Source organism: Phyllostomus discolor, chromosome 13 (genome assembly GCF_004126475.2).
Source record: "Phyllostomus discolor isolate MPI-MPIP mPhyDis1 chromosome 13, mPhyDis1.pri.v3, whole genome shotgun sequence".
Taxonomy (NCBI): Eukaryota; Metazoa; Chordata; class Mammalia; order Chiroptera; family Phyllostomidae; genus Phyllostomus; species Phyllostomus discolor.
In genome coordinates, this window is record NC_040915.2 from 64,323,949 (window position 1) to 64,345,801 (window position 21,853).

The following is a 21,853-nucleotide window of genomic DNA, read 5'->3' on the forward strand; positions in this document are numbered from 1 at the left end:
TTGAAGCCCTAACCCCCAATGTGATAGTGTTTGGGGGGCTTTGGGAGGTCATTAAGCATAGCTGACGTCATGAGCGTGGGCCCTCATGTTGGGGTTAGTGCCCTTATAAGAAAGAAGCCAGAGAGCTCACTCCCCCCACCCCACCCTGGCCACATGAGCATGCTGTAAGGAATGGTGACATGAGGACATAGTGAGAAAGCGGGCCATCTCCACAGCGGGAGAAAAGTCCTCACCAGGAACCAAGTTGCCCAGCACCTTGATTTGGACTTTCAGCCGCCAGAACTGTGAGAAACAAATTCCCACTGATTGAGCCACCCGGTCCACAGCATTTCGTTACGGCGTCCCGAGCAGACTAACACAGGAGGTACGCTGGGTAGTCTTCCTCCGCCTCTCTAGGTCCTCTCTATACCTGTATCGCCTGCTGCATACACCCCGAGGCCCGACTCAAAGGACTGTACCCATGGGGCTCCTCTGTTCTCCAGCTTCCAGTTGGGTTTTGCCAACGGGAGACCCTGGAGCAAGGACAGGGAGGTCAGCCTGCCACCCCAGTGAGCCACCACGGGTCACTGACTGATCCTTGACTGAGGGCCACAGCGCCTGCCAGGCAGCCCCTTCCTGTCCCTACAGGCATTGCGGGGGTCCAATGACTGTCTCCTTCCCTTGTCTCTTAGACCTGGGGTGGATGATGGCTTGATACTATATCTGTTTCACCCCTAGTTAGTGTCCCTTAATCCTGCCAATGGCTTTGCCAATAGTCCTTTCTTGAAATCTCCTCAACAAACGGATGTGAATGAGCCACCTGGTGCTGCAGGATGCACGGCTTATGTAAAAGGTCACAGGTGGCTTTCCAGAAAAATCACTTTTCCTTTTTAGAGGCTCTCATCCTCTAACTTCCCATCGACCTGCACCGCCCGACTCCTGCCGCTTTGGAGGCGAGCCATCTCCCCTGCCCACGGAGGGAGGCTCACGGCCTCTGACGCCATCAGCCACCTCCATTCGCACCCTCGAGGAGGAGTTCCATGCTGCCTCCTCCTATTATATAAATAATAATGCCAGCTCCTATTGTTTTTCTATGCCAGGGTCTTCCTGAAAAGCCAGTCTTCACCATCACACTGTCAGGCGGGTATGGTCATTACGAAGTTACTGTTGGAGGAACTGAGACCTTTGATAACTTTCTAGGCTGGGAAGTGTTGGCAGGAAGACTCAAACCCAGATAACTTCTTTTTTTTTTAATCCTCAGCCAAGGACATGCTTAGAGAGGGGAAGGCAGAGCAAGCGAGAGAAACATCAGTGTGAGAGAGAAACATGGATCGGTTGCCTCTTATACATGGCATGACCAGGGACCGAATCTGCACCCCAGGCATGTGCCCTTACCAGGAATCGAACCTACGATCCTTTAGTTTATGGGACAAGGCTCCAACCAAGTCACACTGTCCAGGACTCCACCCAGACAGGTTCTTATGGCCACTCTACACTACCTTGTCTTGTCTTGTTAGGTGAGGGTACGTTCTTGGTGGATGAAAACCTTATAAAGCAGTGCTGCTGGGTTCCATACGCTTCTTGCAGCGCCAAACACAAACTGTGCCCTGGCAGAGCAACTGCTGCGGTCCTGCAGCACTTAAATCTGGTCTTGCCTGTGCTGTGCTCAGAACTTTCCATGGCCTTCCCCATGTGATCTGCTACACACACACACACACACACACACACACACACACACGCTCTTCCTTACCCACTCTGCTCCAGCTGCATGGGCTCCTGCAGTCCCGCACTGTTTTAAGCAAGCACGGCCCAGAGTGCTTCCAGGAGCACCATAAAGCCAACCCCCAGGACTCCTTGCTCACAGGCCAAGACTCTGTCCACCATGTGAGGCTGCCTCCTCATGGCCCCATCACAGCCTCATTTGCTGCCGGAGCCCAAAGAGCTGCGTGATTTCCGTAGCAGCTCATTGGTTAACTCTGTGGTCTGGGGTCTGGAACCCCTCCTGCCCACTGCTAATGAAGCTTTTGAGGCCTCCAGTTGGATCACCGCCTCTCTGTTTTTCCTTCTCCTCATTTTCCTGACCTCAGAACACCAGGTGCCCTGCCCTCCAGCTACATGTGCCGCCCCAGGATGCACCAGGACCCCTCCCCACTGGGCTGGGCTTGTGCTGTGCCCTCTGTCCAAAACATCCCCCCAGCTTTTGCCTCGCCAAGTCCTCAAGGTGCTGTTCAAATTGCACCTCACCACCAAGCCTTCCCATCTCCCCTCGGTCCCCCTCTGTGACCCCCCCACCCCTGAAGCCAATGCCACTGTGGCCCTTTCTCCACCAGCATTTACCTCCATGTGTGTCAGCCTCCACTTTCACGCTCGAGGCCCTGCAAGGCGGAGAACAGCTCTTGGGCCTGCTGTGCCCCATGATGCCCAGCCCCCATTCATATGTGTGACTGGTGAGGAATGACACTGAATTCTCTCAGGGGAAGCAGGTCCAATAAAGAAGAGTTGACCCTAGTCCAGAGGCAAAGTCCACAGCAGGCTGAAGCGCTAGGCTGCCGGGCACACACAGGACCCTGGTCACTGTGAGTCAGAGAAAGAGCAAGTGGACGTTAGGAGTCAGCCGGCCGAACTCCACCATGGCCCCATGTCTTTTGTCTCCTGGTGTTACCCCTGGGATTATGGGATGCCGCGTGGAAAAGAGATTATCTAACTGAGTCTAATAGAATCACAAGGAGTTCTTTAAAAGCACAGAATTTGCTGCAGCTGGTGGCAGAAGGGAAGTCTGAGAGTCGAAGCTTGGGAAGGATTCCATAGTTGTGTACTGGCTTGCAGATGGCAGGGGACATGCAATGGGAATGGGGGTGGCCCTAGCTGCTGAGAGCACCCCGGCTGACAGCCAGCAGGGACACAGTGGCTTCGGTCCTGCAACCACAAGGAAGCGAATTCAGCCAACATCACCACTGAGCTGGGGAGCAGACTCCTCCCAGAGCCTCTGTAAAGGAAAACGGCTCCCCTGGCACTGTGATCCCAGCCTGTGAAACCCAGCAGGGGACCCCGATGCACCCACCCAACTCCAACCCCAGAACAGTGAGCTAACGCACGTGCTGCCCAAGCTGCACCTCCGAGGGAATCTGTTGCACAGCAGCAGGAACGTGACACAATAAGAATGTCCCAAGTATTGCACAGGACACACTCATACTGAAAAAGTATTCAGTGTTCACCTGCAAATCAAACTGAAATGGGCCCTCTGTAGTTTGATTTTCTAAATCCGGCCACTCTAAACCCCAGGTAGGTCACAAGGACCTGGGCTGTGGAGCCACTGGGGAGTGACCCGCTGGCACAGATCTGCAGGCTTGGCTGTGGTCTGCACACCGTCGGCCACCAGAGCCCAAGGAGCTTCTAGGGAGCCTGCCCAGCACCCTGCCCGACACACAGTTTGTAACAACTTCCCTCCAAAGCTGGGCTTCTTAACCTGAGGGTCCCCTGAGGCATCTGCAGACAGAATTCTGCGGGTCTGAGAATTTCAGTGGGGAAAAATAATCACATCTTTATTCCCACTTCTCTCTAACTGAAGCTTAGTGTTTCTATTAAGAATACCAGGATTGCCACAGCCGTGGCTGGGATGGCCGATCAGGCGGGGGTTTCAGTTGACCACTTTTATTTCCGTCTGAGCCCAATTAAACACACAGTGTCTCTTGTAATGATTTTTTGAGCCCTGATAGTGTATATTTATTGACTCTAGGAAAGTTTTCACTCGTGTAAATTTTGTTCTGTTTTGCCGTTTGAATAGCTGGATGGTAACTATAATTTATTAGTGCTAAGTAGTGATGTTAGTACTTTAATCTCTCTAAAGTTGGGCCTAAAGTGTGCTTATAAAGTTAAGGGGCGATAAAAAAATAAAGTATATAGGTATTATTCATACCTGTGACTTTGTAACCAATAGAAGTCACTGAGCAGTTTTTGCCAATATCACAAAATATTATTTGCATTCATCATTATTCTGAAATTACAATAGTTGTTAGATCTTGTTATTTGCTTTTAATGTTTTGACAACTATATTTCCAATAACTGGTTTCCTTTGTAAATCTGATGTAGTTTTTTAAAAGCATTATTCCAAGAAGGTGGCCCAAGGCGTGACTGGACTATGTCCCTGGCACAGGTCAGACCCTGGCAGAAGCGACGTGTCAGAGGGGAAAGATGTCAGGAACACCCGCCAACCTGTGTTCAAGTCCCGGCTCTGACGCTTCACCGCTGTGAACATGAGTCACTTACTTAACCTTTCTGAGCCTCAGTCCTCTTTGGTAAAGCAGAGTTATGGTGAGAATTCAAGGAACAATACACATGCGCCACTTGGCACGGGCTGTTTCTCGAGAAATGAATGCCAGTGTCATCAGTAACAACCATTATGACCAACAGCGACACCCAAGGGCCGCAGCAACTGCGTTACGGCGCACATTATAATAACTGGGAGCATGTGTCCCCGGTTCCTCCTCCTCCTTTTTCCCTGTGTCATTGCACAGCTGCCCCTGGGCTCCAGCGAGGACAGTGGTTCCCTCTGGTCCCCAAATGGCTTTGCCCCACACAGCCGCAGCCCTACCCCTGGGTCCCTCGGGCCCTGTCCCTGACTCAGCCCTGGCAACCCCACCACGATCTGCCCACTGCTCCAGCCAATAGACGGAAATGCACATCCAGCCCGCGTGACGCCCTGCACTCTGCTAATGAGAGACAAGTGGCCTGCTGTCTTCAGAGCAGACAGAGGAGGACTGGTCCCACCGCCGCCCAAACCCACATTGCTGAGGCGACACAGGGTGACACGACCAGCAGAGTACACACACAGGACCCCTTTGCCTGGGCCTCTCCTTGCATACCCAGGCTGGCGGTGGAGGGGTGCTGGGAGCAGTCCCCGGCCCCTGCACCCACCACAGCCCTTCCTGTTACTGGGCGCTGGACCAGGCCTTGGGCGTGGGCAGGAGGGCGGCCAAAGGAGGGCGGCCAAAGCCTGAGTCACTGGGAAGGGACAGTCGGGTCTAGGGCTGTGGTCTCTGTGGGGAGGACGGGGAGGATGGGGAGGAGTACACAGTCCCTCCCTTCACTCTGAATCCCTTATAGCTCCACGTGGTGGGGAGCTGGAACCCTGCACCAGCCTCAGACCTCACCACCTTGTCTTCTGTGTTTGTCTCCCAGGCCTGCCCCCTTCTGGAGGAGCCCCGCGCCCTCCTTCAAGGCATCGTTGGTCCCATAGGAAAACAGAGGTCCGCAGGGGCTGCTGGCTCCCTCCCGGTCACAGAGCAGTGCAAGGACAGAAGTCTATTGGCTCGGAGTTCGGGCTGAGAGGGAGATGCTGCCGGACCCTTAGCACTGGAGAGAAGGACTGTCCTCGGGGTGGGGACGGCCCAGCATGTGTCCGCCCAGCCGGGCACCCCCCAGTGGGGCTGGAGGCAGGAGCAGGATAAAGGCAGACCCGCTGACTCTGCTGCCAGCCCGGCCACTGTCCCGTGGGCACGGCACCTCCCCTCCTGGGCTCTACTCATGGGCTCGCACGCTGGGCTTCTGACCCCTTGGGACTCTCTAACCCAGTGGCCTCAAACTGCCTGTTCCCCTGGATTTCCGCGCTTCCGATGCCTCTGGGAGAGGGGCTCGCCTCTCTTGTGCAGCCCCAGTGAGGAGGGGGTCGATTTGGGCCCACTGACTTAGTTTCTGACACACTGGCAGGGACCCTGTGACTGCTTCCATTGACAGATGTCCCTTGTGCTCCCGGGGAGGGGGTGGCCACCCCACTGACCCCCTGATGTCCAGGCTCACAAACCCTGACATCTCTGTTTTCAGCATTGGCCCCTCCCACCACAGCCCCAGATGGGTTTGGGCCCAGTTCTGACAAACACAGGGAGTGTAGTAGTCTCAGGGTGGGGGAGGGGTATGGACTTACCCCCCTGGAAGAGTGTCACCAAGTGTTTCTATGTGACTTTAAACACTATTCTGGGAACTTCCCACAGAACATCTCAGTTTCTCATTGCAAGAGCCTACAAAATCAGCACTTTCTCCATTTTACAGGCAGGAACACTGAGGTCTAGAGAGCTCTCTAATGCACTAAGGTGGAGTGGTGCATGTCCAGCCACGTCTATCTGTTGTCACGGCTCGTGCCGTTTCTGTCACACTGGGCACTCTTGGGCCTGCCAACCTGCTGCCCCCCACCCCGAGACTCCACTCGTTTTTCCCTGCCTCGGTTTCCTAGTTGGCCTTTCCACTCCCCACTGGGTCTGGAGCACATCCTGAATCCTTCCAATATGATCGGAGCCCTGCAGCACCTAACTATTGGCAATCCCTTCCCCTAGGATGGGTCCCTGAGCCCTGAGACCCCCAAAGCCCAGAGGACACCAGCGCCAACTGGCTGACCCCAGAGCCACGCTGTTGTCCTTTCTGATGGCTTCTCTGCTGCTCTGGCCCATCCACAGGATTGCACCTCCTTGGAATGACACTGGCCCCGAAGAAGGCTGCCTCACGGCACCCTTGTGGACCCCGGGCATGGGACACTGGGGTCTGCTCTCAGGGCCTGCCCCGTGGCCACCCAGCCCTTCCAATGCAGGTCCCACTGCCTGGAGGCCTTGTCCGCAGCAGTTGAGACAGGGCAGTTTCTGACTTGGCTACTAGGTTCCCAGCCACTTCTCCCCTCCTCCTTTCCCCTCTAAGAGTCCTATGTGGGAGCCAGCCTTGCCCGGAGGTCTGTGTCCGTTCCAACTTCCAGGCCAACTTCTCTCCGGGAGTGGGGATCCAGTCTGGAAGAAAACGGCTGGGGACAAATGTGGCACTTGGGAAGGTGGTGGGGAAAGGCCTCTGGGAGAGGTTGCAGGAGACCCGGCAGAAAGCGACTGTCTAGACCTGGCCTCCTGGGCTTGAAGGGAAGCGAGACCTCCTGGAGCGGCCTGTTTACATTTTGTCTGCTCCGCTCTCTGTTTGCACTGCCTTCCCAGGCTGCTGGCCCGGCTCCCTTGCATACTGTCATTGTCGACACCCTCTCCGTTGTCTGGTGCCCTCAAGGAGGGACACTGCTGCCCCAGTGGCTCTGCCACAGCCTCAGAGAAAGGACCAGGGGCAGCAAGGGCCCCGGGCCACTGAGTGCCTAGAGACCTCACTGCCCGTTCGCCGCAGGCTTCTCCCTCCCTGGAGAGTGCCTCCCCTTTTCTTGGCTTCCCTCACAGGACCTTTAGCTCTCTTTCCCCTCCTCTGCTATTCAGTGCCTGTGTCTTCCTCAAAAGCCCAGGGAGCAGCCCTGGCCGGGTGGCTCAGTGGGTCGGAGCATCATCCAGCACACCAATAGGTTGCAGGTTTGATTCCCAGTGGGGGCACATACCTAGGTCATGGGTTCACTCCCAGGCTGGGGAGCACACGGGAGGCAGCCATTGACGTTTCTTTCTCTCTCTTCCTCTCTCTAAAATCAATAAGCTTATCATCGGGTGAGGTTTTAAAAAATAAAGTAAAAAAGGCTAGGGAGCAGAGGCTCTGAGGAGCGGAGACCACACTCCTACACCCAGGGAAAGTCCCACTCCCTTCCCCCGTGTCTCCCGGAGTCCACACCTGTCCTCCCCTCCCCATGCAGGCAGCCCCGGTCTGCTCCGAACCACGGCCCCACCCTGGCTGAGTGCTTTCCCCATCGAAGGCTGATCTCCTGCACTGTCTGCGCAGGGAGACCTCCCTGTCCATCGGGGGCCTGCTGGGGCAAGCACTGGCAGGGGCGGCTGAGCAAGGCTTGGGGCGGGCAGAGCAGGGCACTGTCTCCACGTGCACCTTTCAGGGGTACAGGAGCAGCTACTTCCTGACAAAAGAAAACGGAGAGGCCCAGAGACAGGCTGAGGAGAGACGGAAACCAAGACAAAAGACAGGGAGATACAGGGGAGACAGACAGAGAGACAGAGAAACACCGAGAGGCCCAAATTGACACCACATGGTCGTTTTGCTGGACCCCAGGGCCCAGCAAACAAGGTTTCGTGCTGAGTCAGTTGCCATGGTGAGAAACATGCAGGAAATATCCAAGATAACTAGAATAGTGGCAATAGCATGTGTTTTGGATAAAACCTCCTCCCCACCCCCTCTAATGTATGCATTGCATTACTTGGGATAAACTGGGCTTTTGCACAATCACCTTCCCCGAGAGGCCTGGGGTGGGGGTTCTGAGGTCACGGGGGTGGGGGAGAGCAGCTGCCCTAGGGAACTGGCTGGGCCTGGGAAGATTCCTGCTCAGGAGAAAAGCGTACATTTTTTTGGCCTCTGCCCTCGCTTCTGCTCCCCTGGGTCTGGATCTGGGCCCCCATATCCTTCTGCTCCACAGCCCAAAGGCCCAGAAGAGTTTGAATTCCTGTTTGAAGTCACACAGAACATCTGAGGATAGGGAAAGGTACTGGGGGCTCTTTACGAATCCAAAAAGCATCCCAGTGGAGTTCGGGTTCCACGGGGAAGCCAAAGCTAAAATGAGGGTGCAGGAAGCAGCGTTAAGAGCTGAGTGCCCAGAAGACGCTGGCCCCTTCACCAGGTGGGCCTGCCCTCTCTCCCAAAGCAAGGGTGAGAATATGGGAGTGGGGGGAGGAGAAGTAAGAAGCATAGGAGGAACAAGGCTGCTTTGGGGGAGGTGACCCTGAGGGAGGAGGGAAGACAAGCTTTGGCCCAGCAGACACACAGGAAGGAGGTCTGGGGAGTGGAATGAGGTGGGGGAGGAGGCTCTGAGGAAAGGGCCTCTCAGAAATCCCCCCACCAGCCTCCTCTGCTCCTGAGGTTCTGGGAGGGCCAAGGCCACCACACCAGCTGGAAGCCCATCATCAGGTCAACCCCTTCCTGCCCGCCAACAATGGGAGGGCTCCAATTCCCAGCATGCCTCCGGGCAGCTGGCAGAAAGGACTCCATGGAAGGAACCCAAGACTGCAAGTCCAGTCCACCACCTACAGCTGGAGCAGTCCCAGGCAGGCCTCGTGACTTCCCCGGGCGGAGCTAACCATCACTTATCTCTGTTCGGAGGAGTAAATGTCACGGGCACGTGGGAGCACTTGGCACATCCTAAGGCGCCGTGTCCAAGCTGTCGATTGCTGCCGTGACTCAGGCAAAGAGGAGCGGACGGGCCAAGAGAGCAGGGAGAGGTTGCAGGCGAAGGTTCGTGTGAGGAGACTCTGGTTTCTGTAATGACATTACACCCAGATTTTCCGATCTAAACAAGCAGCTTCACTAGTGATTTCCCGACTTGGAAAGTGTCTGGGAAGTGATCTGTGAGAGACACAGGTCTGGGAACGGTCCACCCGGACGGAGTGGACCTTGTTGAGTTCGGAGCATTCCCTTCGGGAACACCAGAGCCACGCTTCGGTGGCCTGGAGGGCCCGAGGGGTCATTCCATCTGCTGACCATCCCTCCTGGGACTGTGGTGCCAGCCCCGCCTGCCTCAGAAGCACTGAGCCAGGCCTGGAAGCGATACTTAAATGACCCTCTAGGCCCAAGTGAGGTGGATGGGACCAGCTTCCTTAGGAAAGTAGAGGTCTCTCTCATGGAGACCAGATTTGCTTCCTCCTTGCTGTTGGAAAGAGTGAAACCCATCACACTCACATGTCAAGTTCAAAACCTGTCTTTGGTACTGTGCTGAAAGGGACGTGCATGGAGGCGAGGCCGAGTCTGATGGGGAAAATGATAGGCTGGCCTTGGAGACTAGCTCACCCAGGAAGAGCCAGGCCGGAGAAGGGACTGGCTTAAGGGGGCAGGAGTCCCATTTACCAGACCTGGGACGGGGGCAGGACCCCAGGGAGGATCAGGGGCCTAGCACCCCCTCATAGGTGGCATGTCAGCTGAGTGAGCAGGGAGAAAGGTAGACCAAGGCTGGGCCTGCCCTGCAGCCCCCCTGCCACCCGCCCCGGTTCCGCAGGAGGACAGAGGAGGTCTGAGGGGTACAATCCCACCTCCCCAGCGGGTGTCCTTTTCTGTGACCGGTTTCACTCTCTCTTCTGCTTTTTCCACACGGATTCTCTCTGGCTCTGGGGTGAATTTTCCAGCCCTTCATCTGTCTCTATGTGGTGCCAGCAGACAAGCAGCCTTGGTGGCAGAAGGCTGCGTCTGTGCGTGTGAGCAGGCATCAGGGGCAGAGGCGGGTGGAGGGGTGGTGATGGCACAAGGAGGAGAAGCAGTTAGGAGCCCTGAGCCTGGCAGTCCCTCCAGCTGCTCCCCCAACCGCTTGTCAGGAATGTCCAAGGGCCCATGGGAGCCAGAGAAGGCTGGGGACTAGAGGGACCCTAGTGCCACCAACCCTTTTTCTTCACAATCCCCCCAGACGTTTGAGAGAAACAGGGCTAAGCTATAGATTCCCTACCTGATAGGCCCAGCTGGGATCCCCCCAAGCCCCTGGGGGTGTGGGCAGAACGCTGGGGCACAAAGCCTGCCTGGCAGATCTGGGGGATGGTGTTCCGTGGCCCCGAGGTAGGGCTGGGTGCAGGCAGCGTCTCTTCTCTGCTTGCCAAGGAGCTTTCTCCCAGGGGATTAGCAGGGCCTTCCTGCCACCCCGTCTGACTGCTGCAGGAGCCAGAGCACCACCCCTGGCTGCCGGCCAGCCTGTGTCCGGAGAGGCAGTGCCCCCTCTGAGACTTGCAGGCACACTGCTGTGGCCCAAGGGCAGGGGAGGGTGGCAGGGGCCTCTGGGGAGTCCCTGCGGCCACCAGCTGGGAAGTAGGGCCCTGAGGTTCGGCCAGCTCCCACTTCTGGGGAAATCTGCTTTCCTGAACTGTGGCTGAGGGTTCACAGGGCATCAGGAGGGTCCCCTGTTGGTTTGTCTCCCTGCCTCAGCACCCCCACACACATTCTCTCCATCCTGAGACAGGTTGCATAACCAATGCAGCACCTGGAAGACAGAGGGCAAGTGTGGGGAGTGGGGGGGCCTGGCACAGGCGCCGGTTGGAAGGGCCAGGACCAAGCTAAGGGCTGGGAACGTGCCGGGCAGCGCCGGGAGCGGGGCTGAGATCGGAGGAGCAGGCTCTGCACTGACAGGTCCAACCGGGTGGGAAGGAGCCATCTGTCTCAGAGTCTCCTTGTTTTTAATCCTCACCCGAGGACATGCTCGTTGATTTTAGAAACAGAGGAAGAGAAACACTGATGTGAGAGAGAAACATCCATCAGTCACCTCTCGTATGCGTCCCAACCGGGGACAGAACCTGCAACCCAGGCTGGATGTGCCCTGGCTGGGATGCAAAACTGCGGCCTTTTGGTTTACAGGACGATGCTCCAACCAACAGAGCCACACTGGCCAGGGCTCCAATCTCCTTGAAAGAAGCAACTGTCGAAGTGCAAGGAAACTCTTAAGTCCCCTCGTTCTAGAGACGAGAAACAAGGTGGGGCCCAGTGAGGTTACTTGCCTTGCCAAAGGCCTTGCAGTTACTGATGGGTGGAGCCCAGCTTCAAATCCACTGTTCTTTCATTAGACCCGTCCCTCCTTTTTCTCCTCTACCTCCTCTCAGGGTCCTGTAGCCAGGAGACCCCCAGCATGAAGGGAAGATCGTCAGCTGCCCTGGTGGGGAGCAAGCAACTCTGCCCTGCTCGGGAGGGGAGGTCAGGAATAGAGCCGCTGGTGAGGAAGGCACGCAGAGCTTGGGATGCTGAGGGCGGCTGTCTAGAACCAGCAGTCTCCATAAGACGGGGCCATTCAAATGGGCCCCTGAGACCAACGCTGACTCTGTGCAGCCTGCACTTGTCTCTCCCCTCGTCCCTCCCTGCACTCTGCTAAGTAAACAAACACAGCTCTCAGGCAGCGCTCTGCTGGCAAACACCCCCGACTTAGCAACCACTCCTAGAATAAATAAACACTCACACACTGCACGCTTACACACACACTCACTCACACGCACCCCTGGTGCTCCCTGACGGCCACTGAGCTCCCGCCGGGCCCCAGCCTCAAACATACAGGCTCTAGTCAACATTGTGACCGAGACTGCCACATTCTGCCAAGGGGCCGGGACAATCTGGGACCTCCAAAGACAGCCTTGGGCCCTAGGCTCGAGGCTTGCTCTTGCTGTCCACAAACCAGCGCCTCTGGGAGGTCTCTTCTAAGAAGCCAGAGGTTAGCCCCAAGGGACCAGTGGAACACTGAGGATGCCCCAGTAACTAGTTCAGCAAGAGGAAGCCCTGAGAGAGGCGGTGACTCGCTTGAGACCTTGAGAATGGACCTTACAGAGGCGGAATCCGAACCCTGGGCAGGAACTCCTCCCACTAAGGGCCCTTCCCTGCCAGTCTGTGGATTATGTTCACTAGTGTGGCCCATGCGGTCAGGTTAGTTTTAAGAGGACAAGCACCATCCGGATGGCAGATTCTGAAGAAATGAGGATTAGATGGTTAAGTCTCCTGCCTAGTGTAGGGAGATGTTCTCCACCAGGCCCGGGTAACATGAAGTAAGAGACTCCCCACATGCTGCCACATGTCCTCACTCTTGCCTTGGAGCTTCCCAGCAGCCCCCTTATCATCTCCTTGGAAAGGACAGCTTCCTGTGACCTCCAGCTCACCCCTGAGTGCCGGTACCTCCTCATCAGCAAGAGAGATGGGAAATCAGTGACCTGTGTTCCAAAAGGGGAACAACAGAGGCAAAATCATTTTAGGCCAAAGGGACTGAAGGTTAATACCAGGAAGCTGTATTTGACATGTAAGAAAATCAAGACAATCCAGGGGTGGGGGTGGTGTTTGACCCTACGGAAACACGGAGCGTGGTCGGGGCACCTGGAGGTGTCCACAGGCCGAGACGGGCCTGGTGTCAGGCAGGAGCACGTGAGCACCAGCATCAGGCACATCCCGCTCTCGGTCCTGGCTTTCCGTTATTCGCTGTGGACGCCAGACAACTCACCTGCCTTCTTCTGTCTCTAAAATGGGGGTAATGCCCACCTTTTGTGGTTGCCGAGAAGACCAATCAGACGCTGTGTGTTAAGTATCTAGTGGCACTAGCACTGTTGCCTTCAACAGTGATGGATGAATGTGGCATGGTTTTAAGTCCAAGCTCGACTTCTTTTTTTGTACAGAAAAAAAAGGCGTATTATCCGAGTGGAAACACGATGATGTGTGAAAATGAGTTATAATAAAATTGACCTGCAGAACGGAGGTGTTATCATTTAAAATAACTTCACGCTTCTGATCAGTCTGGCCTTACCCATGTTGCTCAAGTCCAGGTCTTATTCATCAAGGGCTGCATAGTGTTACTGTGACCATTGCCTCAGGTACCAATGATCAAGAACAAAACAATAACAGCTGAAAACAAAATATCAGTCCTGTCAGTCAAGAGCTCTCAAAGTCACCGTGAGGAATCAGAGGAGGCTTTCAGGAGGGCGCGGAGCCCAAGCCCCACCTGGAAAGATGAAGAGGTGTCCTCCCCCCCGCCCCCGTGGACACACCCAGAAAGGGCAGCGTCGTCGGAGGGAAGAGCAATTGCAAGACTCGGAGCCGTGAGAAAGCTGCTGGGGTCTGGGAGGTCGAACAATGAGATGCAGTGTTGCTGCAGCATGAAGAGCAGGGGTGGGAAGGAGAAATGAGACTGAGCTGACAGACAGGAACCAGATTATACAAGATTTTTCATGCTGTGCTGAAGAATGTAGATTTTATCCCAAGAGTAGTGAGAAGCCACTGAAGAATTTTAAGTAAAGGAGTGATGGACAAGATTTGTTTCATAAAACGATCGCTCTGGTGGCTACGGATAGTATAGATGGGGCACAGTCAGGGCCGGCTGAAGGGAACCCAGTTAGGGGACGGCAGCCGTAGGCATCAAGATGTAAGAGCCAGGAGCCATGGAGCTAGAGGCGAGGGGATGGATGCCCAAGGGGTCAAGTTGGCAGGACTTGGTGACCAACTGGATATTAGGGACGAGGCAGGGACCTGGGGAAATGTTGATGCCCTTGGAAACAACACCGGCTGAGTGAGGGAGCAAAGGCAGCAGAGCTAGCAGAGAGAGGGAAGGAGAGAGAGGGAAGGATGACGCCGCCGAAACAGCGGAGATCAGAAGCTGAGCTGGCCCTGCGGGAATGGCCGAGCCCAGGCAGAGAGTTGCTGAGGTAGATGGGTGTGTAGAGAGGAAGTCCTTCCTGGTGGACTTCCTTTTGTCTGCAAAACAAAGCGTGGTTGCCAAAGAGGGTCTGGGGTCTTGAGAAGAGTGGTCAGGGTCTGGGAGGGCCTCGGGGACTCGCCCAGTGGGATCGCTCTGTGCTCTCGGGAAGCAACAGCGGTCAGAGGCTGCAGACCTGGGGCGACACCATCACCCCACTGGGGTGATTTTCCCCAGTAGGGCTCAGCGCCCCGGAAGTCCGAAGAGGAGCTGCAGGTCATATTCATTAAGGTGTGTTTCTGGGTGTGGGCATGCGCCCTGCTGTGCTGCACCCCTTTCCCAAGCTAGGCCTGGGAAGGAGCCTGCGGGTCATGCCCCTCCTCGAAGCCCCTTTCCATCTCCAGGATAACTTTTAAAAAAGATTTTGTTTATTTATTTTTAGAGAGAGGGGAAGGGAAGGGGAAAGAAAGGGAGAGAAACATTGATCGGTCGCCTCTTGCATGCCCTCAACTGGGAACCTGGCCCGAAACCCAGGCATGCGCCCTGACAGGGAATCAAATAGGCCACTTTTCAATACACAGGCCAGCGCTCAATCCACAGAGCCACACCAGCCAGGGCTGATAACTATTTATTTTGTTTTGGCCAACTTACCAATCCAAAGGTTAAAAATAAGCAGAGTATATATATATATCAAACAATTCCCAGAATCACAGTGTAAAGTAATTTAGAGGTCAATGAGTCAGATACATGTGGATTGCATTTTCCTCTAACTGTACTTGGTTAGAAAGTCCTCGACTGGCACTTGGGAGGGATGGGTCCTGTTCGGGACACCCAAGTCATTATAAAGTGGTAGAGTGCGTGCCCACGTCCTGGTCCCTGGTCACTGGACAAAGTCTGGGCGCTTCTGCTCGAGACTGTGCAAGTTCCCATGACCACGGGCCACAGGGACAGACTTCTAGGAGGCAGACTTGGCACCATGGTGATAACCCAACCCAGACCTCTGCCGGGGCCAGCCCAGGGTAAAACGTGCCCAGTGTGGCCGGCTGCTGCTAACCTCGCCCACCCGTTATGTGTAAGTGGCAGCCTTGAAGCCGCAAGGGAAATGCCTAAATGGCGCAAGGATGGCAAATTCAAGATAATTTCAGATCATTTCTATCACTTCTTTAGTGTTCAGAAGCTCAAAAGAGAGGGTCCCTACGTGATCTGGCAGGTGCTCTTCTGGAACGACTGAGTTTGAAGTGATGTGGAGAAGAGGAGACCGGCATTCCTTCAGGGGCGACGGAGTCAAGGACCCGAGCCCAACTCGGGCTCTGTGATCTGACGGGAGTCGCCAAGCTTACTCTCCCCTTGGGGTTTTGGTGCCCTCCCCCCAGAAATAAAAGTTTGGCTGAGACGATGACTACGGGCCTTTTCAGATCTGATGTATCTAGTTGTACATCCTTTGTGCCTCAAATTTAAACTCGTCCTTTTCCGACTCCCCCACCTTCATCTTTCTCCTTCCCAAGGGGCCTGGCGGCATTTGGTGAGCTGAACAAGGTTGGCCTTGTCTTCCTGTGTGTTGCTCGGCCTTCAGTCCCCTCCCTATGCCGTCGCCCATCCATCGTTAAGCAGAAGTTCACTGATACCGATTTCCTTCCACCACTCTCGCTAGAGCTGGTGACAAGACACACGACAACCTCCAGGAGAAGAAAACACGAGTTCCCCCTGAGGATCCAGGTCGGGCTAGGTTAGGGCCCACCCAGACCCCAAACTTCCTCCGAGTCCCTTTTTCCAGCCCTTACTTGCCCTGCTCTTACCTCAGTTGGGAGGAAGAAACGACCCACTGTTGGAGCCCCCAGCAGGGATGGAAGGGGGCCAGAGATGGGCAGGACTGATGAGGCGTTGCGGCAGGTGGCAGTGGCTGGCAGCTCTCCACTCCTTGATCTCAAGGCCAATTTCTCTCGCAGGAATGATGGGGGTGGGGAGGGTGAGCCAGAGAGCCTTGAGACGAAATGCTGAGGCTTTGGGGATGAATAGGACACCGGAACAGCTGTTCCACCAACAGGGATGAGGAAGAGCATTTGAACTTTGAGTTTATATTTCTAGAAAACTCTCCTCTCTTCCTCTTTTTCTTTGCTTACTCCTTTGCTACATTATGGGGTTTCAGTGAGGTTTAAAAGAATAATCAGGATCTTACCATAACTGTCTGAATGTGCTAATTTACCAAGAAGGATGAAACAGAGCAGCAGTGCACGGTAAGCCTTGGTGAGGGATGGCCAGCTCCCCGGGGAGCTGAAATTACCCACAATCACCCACAAGACTGGTACCTTTCCGGCTTTTCATCCCTCTCCAGGCTGGGCTGCCCTCGCATGCTGCAGCTTTTCTGGTGACTCTGAAGGCTGCATCCAATCGTCTAAGAGATGAGGTTTAGGAAACTGGGGGACATATCCACTTCCAACCAGCCACTGTCCCGGGCTGCAAAAGACCTGGCTGATGCCATCTAGTCTGTTGTCAGCTTTCAGGTAGGCTGGTCCCTGAATCATCCTGGTACGAGGTGAAACTCTCTAACCTTCTTTATATCCCCCCACCCAGGAACCTATTTTGGAAGGGCGGGGGGTGGCACTAATGATTCAAAACTCAAAGTATGTTAGAGAGGAAAGCCATCTTATCACGCTGGCCCAATCCTTCACTTTGCAAATGAGTAAACTGAGTCTCATGGAGAGGATGCAACTGTCCAAGATTCCTCACGTGCTGAGTGACAGAGCGAGGAGGAGAACCCAGGTCCCCTGAACCCCCGTAAAGAGGCACTTTCCGTACCAGCCCCCTGCGAGCTCCCATCTAATCGCCCAGTTCCCCTTTCCTCAGGAGCCTGTCTCTTCGTTCTGGGTTCTTCTCAAGGAATTTGTATACTTTGGGCCACCCTGCAAATACAGCTCCTGTGGTTTTGAACCCCATAACTTAAGAATTCCCCTCTTGTTAACTATCCCTATCATCAACAAAAGTCTCCAACCTGGAAAGAGGACCAACTTTTTTCAGACCAGTTTGCAAGCAGAGTCCTTCTTAGCAGATACTTCTTTTCTTGAGGTCCACAGTGCTTTCCCCTCCAATGCTTCAGGACGTGTGCACGGTCGGGGAGGGAGCAGAGGTCACCAGGTTGGGCTGTGGTCTGTAAGTAAGTTGCTGTCCTGGGACTGGAAGCGAGGTCTCCCACCTCCCCACACTCCAGGAAGCATGGGAAAGAGAGGTTTCTAGTGTACTAACAGACTGAGGGTCAGATAACCTGGACTTGCCTTGGAGTGCTACTCCTCACTGGCTAGGAGACCGTTTGCAAATTATCTAATCCTGAGCTCAGCTTCTTCTGAACTGAAGATGGTGAAATCCACCTTGTAAGACTGTTATACAAATCAAAGCAAATGAGCAAGTTTCCTGACTGCCTGGCACACAGAGAACCTCAGTAAAGGCAACTCATTCCCTGGCCAGTGTGGCTTAGTTGGTTGGAGAGTTGTCTGGTAACTGAAAGGTTGCAGGTTCGATTTCCAGTCAGGGCACATACTTGAGTTTCGAGTTCGATCCTCGTTCTGGGCATGTACAGGAGGCAACCAACTGATGCTTCTCTCTCACATCAGTGTTTCTCACTCTCTTTTCCTCTCTCTCTAACAGCAATGAAAAAATGTCCTCAGGTGAGGCTCATGAATAAGTAAATGAATAAATAAATAAATAAATAAATAAATTCTACTCTCCTTCCTTTGTCTTTAGTTCCCACAGCATGACTGCCTGCCTGTCACCCACAGCATGATGCCCCCTGAAGGGTTTCAAAGCTTGTTTGTTGAGAAACTGTTTAACTGCCGATTCCCTCTGCATGACAAGGGGGTTGGCTTCCCACCTTCTCCCCTCTAAGTGCGACTTCCCACCTCAGGTCCACCTAAATCAGACCTTGGCTCAACCCTCTTCCTGCTGGCCACGCCCCTTCCCCCGAGTTTATCATTGCAAAAGAATCTTCCCGGATCCAAGCTACACCTGTATTTGAAGAAATAATAATGAAGGGGAGGGAGGTGTGGGGGGTGTGTTTCCAAAAGTTAAAACTCTCTCCTCCTTGTTGTTTCATGCAAGGTCCCAGGGCCTGAGCCCAAAAGACGCGTGCTGGACTGGACACGCGACTCCTCACGGGTCCCTGCAGCCCCGCGGAGCTCGGCTTCCCTACCTGTAATGAGGGAATTCAAAAGCTGTTTTAGTTAGCTCTTATGAAGATGAGATTTGAAAACACAACATGTGAATGATCATAGCAAAAGCAGAAAGTAGACTACATTAATATTGCTATTATTTTTTTCCTCCTCCGGTTCCCCCAAGACATCTCAAGTAAGGCCAGATCAGGGGAAAGGCAGCTTTATCCTGGCTAAGCTGAGAGTGCCACATCACTGCATCCTCACCCCACCCCCACCCCGAGCTGGGGGAGGCAGGGGCTGAAGGGTGGACCTGAGAGCACGGAGCCCGGAGCTGTCTCCTTCTCAGTCTGCTTCTGGGGGAGTGCTCTTGGCACAGAGCAACCGCTCCACATGTGCTCCAAATGCCGAAGGTGAAATCCATCACCAGGGCCCTGAGTCGAGATAAGATAGAGGAACGTAAATCACAGCTCCCTGAGATAAAAAGGCAGCCTAGGGCTTCAAAAATGCAACTCTCCTGCCAGCCGCCCACTTCTGCAGAGTTGCAAAGAGGGCTGTGCTTGGCTGGGAAGGAACCCAGATCCCTTCCTGGAAAAGTAGGAGGAACCTCGCTCTTGAGCGCTTGTGTTTCTCTTTTCTCTCTCCCTGTCACCACAAGTCCCAGCCTGAGAGGAGGGACAGGCATTTTTATTGAGTTGTTCTCCACGAAAGACGGGGAGGCCGTTTACAGACCTCTGAGATGAAGGGCAAAGGTCTTGAGATCAGGCAGCCTAGGTTCCCATCCTCGCCCTGGTCCTGACCGTGTGATCTTAAACCACCCACCTCACCTGGGAGCCAGAGTTTCCAACAGGGAGACTGCCCATGTTACTTTACGGAACTGTTTCCAAGCCTGACTATGATGCTTTCTGAGGAGCATTTTGTAAAGAATCCGGCCGGTAAAAAGTGCTTCCATGAACAGTCGCTACAGTTACATGTAAGACTGCAGGGATGCAGCCTGCAATAAAGAGTAGCTTCCTTATTCTTATATGCTGCAGCCCCAGCCTGCTGGGGCGCCGGCACCTTTCTATCTTCCTGTTTATGTCACGTAGTGATCTTTTTATGATTCTCTGAATGACAATCCCCCAGAGCAAATCTGGGTGCGTCAGTCCTACCTGTTGAGTGTCTGGAAGGGTGGACCTTCTCTTTACCAAGTATGGGTCATGAGCCTGACCATATACACAGAATTCCTGCACTCCTGCCCCCCTCCACTACCCCCAAATGTCCGTGTTTGAGTGCCCGCCTGGCTGGCTGAGCTTGGAGCAATTACAAGGAGGTGGTTTGACCACATGTAGGTTACAGAGGAAAGGAAATCGTAGAAAGACACCTAGAGGCCTAAGATGGTGTTCCAGGAAGGAAGTGGCCCAGAGACATAGGCAGGAGCCCCCTCGGTCAGTGTGGTCATTCCTGCAACTGAAAGCAGCCCTTCATACCCTCCGATGTCCTCGCAGCCTTAGCCTCATCTTTCCCTCTTTTGTTAGCAATCAGGACATCAGTCGCTGCCTTGTGCCTGGGTTAGGAGTCTGGTGGGAGAAGATATCTTAGTGGCTGATCTAAAGGGTGCCTACGATCTTGCTAGGGAATCGGCAAACTTAGGATATTTCAGAGAGTCCGGAAACCTGGTGTCACTACTGCATAAGCTCCCATAGAATTGAGAAGGGTTCGTGGGGAAGAACAAGCAAGAACTGAAGGGCCCAGAAAAGTAGCGGAAGCCTGTGGATAGGTTGACGAGTCGGTAAAGCGGAGCCTGTACGTGAACGTGCTGTGTGGGTGAGTCCAACGGACAGACAGTGCAAGGAGCCCTGGACCTAAGTTCCAGTCTTGGCTCAGCCGCTTAGTAGCCATTTGGGTTGGCTAACCTCTCATTTTTGGTCTTTCCCTGGGAGTAACAAAGCCTAACTTCCAGGCTTGTCACGAAGCTGTGGGGTGACATGCGTAAGGCCACTTCCTGCAAATGGGTTCTGATGACTGGAAGGTGTGTGGAGGTGGGACAGGCCCTTCTAGCTGGGGGCGGATGGGGGCTGTTACCTAAGGAAGATGGGCAGTGACAAGGGTGCCGATGGGGTGGGGACTGTTGGAATCAGTTTCTTCCTTATTCTTTATTGCTGTCCTGCTGCCCACCTGTGCTAGGGCCCCCGTAGAAAGAGTCCCATAGGCTTAAACCCTCTCTGGGCCTAAAACCAAACCAACAGTAAGAGGCAGACAGCTGAGAAGGTCAGGGAATGACAGAACATGAGTGCATATACAAATAGACAAGATTAACTATTCCCGTTGTATACACAGAGGCTTTGCTAACACTCAGCCAATTAGAAAACTAATCTAAACAGCCACTGGCTCCCGCGTCTCTTCAGAGCTCCTCCGAACAGCTGTTCAGCGTGCACTTGCTGCCGTCCCAGCAAGTGCCCGGAGACTGCTGCTTTGGTCTGCGTCCCCGCTTGAGCCTCAAGGGCTCCTCAAAAGCAAAGGATCGTGTCTCTTCCATCCTCTGGACCTCCTCTGGGGTCCTACTGCTGTCCTGTGCCTGTCACACCTCTGAGAAGCCGCCCCCTGTTCCCCCTTGGGACTGTCACAGCATGCTCCCTGGTGCGGTGGGATGTGTCTGGGAGGTGTGTAAAGGTAAGAGCAAAGCCTTTGAAGTAGGACAAATTAGAGTTCAAAAACTCCTAGATCGCTCGCTTCTGTGATCTCTCTGAGACTGCTTCCTCACCTGAAAAGAAGACAATCATTGTACGTACTTAAGAGAGATTATAAACGAAAGCATGTATTGTGAAAAACCTAGCACTGTTCTTGACTGCGCTGGTGTGCCAATGTTATTCTACTGTGGTGGGCTCGAACCCCGCCGGGGGCAGGGACAACTCGACTCTGTGCTGGGCAGACTCTAAGATGGGCCCCGACAGTCCCTATGTCTCGGCGTTCACAGCCCAGTGCCATCCCCTCCGCACCCCATGAGTGCGGGCAGGGCCTGGGACTTGCTTCTAATCCACAGAATATGGCAAAAGTGATATAGTGTCACTTCGGTTGTTGCATTACATAAAACAGTGGCTTCTGACTTGCTAGCCGGCTCTCTTGGTTGCCTCTCAGCTTGCACACTGCGATGAGAGAGCTGCCCCATGACACAAGCCCCAGGCAAGGTACTGAGAGCAGCTGCCAGCTCACAGCCCTCTAGGACCCGGGGCCCTCCCTCGGGGGGCTGAGTTCTGCTAAACATGGTGAGAGCTTGGAAGAAGATCTTTTTCAATGGAGCTTCAGGTAAGGCCCAGCCCTGGCCAAACCTTGATTATAGCCTGAGAGACCGTGAGCAGGGGGCCCAGCCAAGCTGTGCCCAGACTCCTGGCCCCCAGAAACTACGTGATAATAAACCTGCATTGTTTTAAGCCACTAAGCCTTATGGTAATGTGTTACCCGGAAATAGACAGCTAATACCACTCCTTTGTCTTCCTAGCACAGCACTGGGTACGGAGCAGAAGCCAAGTGCAGGTCCAGTGGGCGGGGGGATGACGGACCGAGAATGGCCTGGCTGGGCTGGACCCCAAGGAGGGCTCTTTCTCAGCCCCCACTGCCTGTAGTGTCTGTCCCATTCTCTCTCTCCTTTAGGACCCCAAGTCCCTCCTCCCTTCTCCAGTCCTCAGGATCTTGCTCTGCTTCTGGTTCCTGCACTGAGTCATTCTCACTGAAT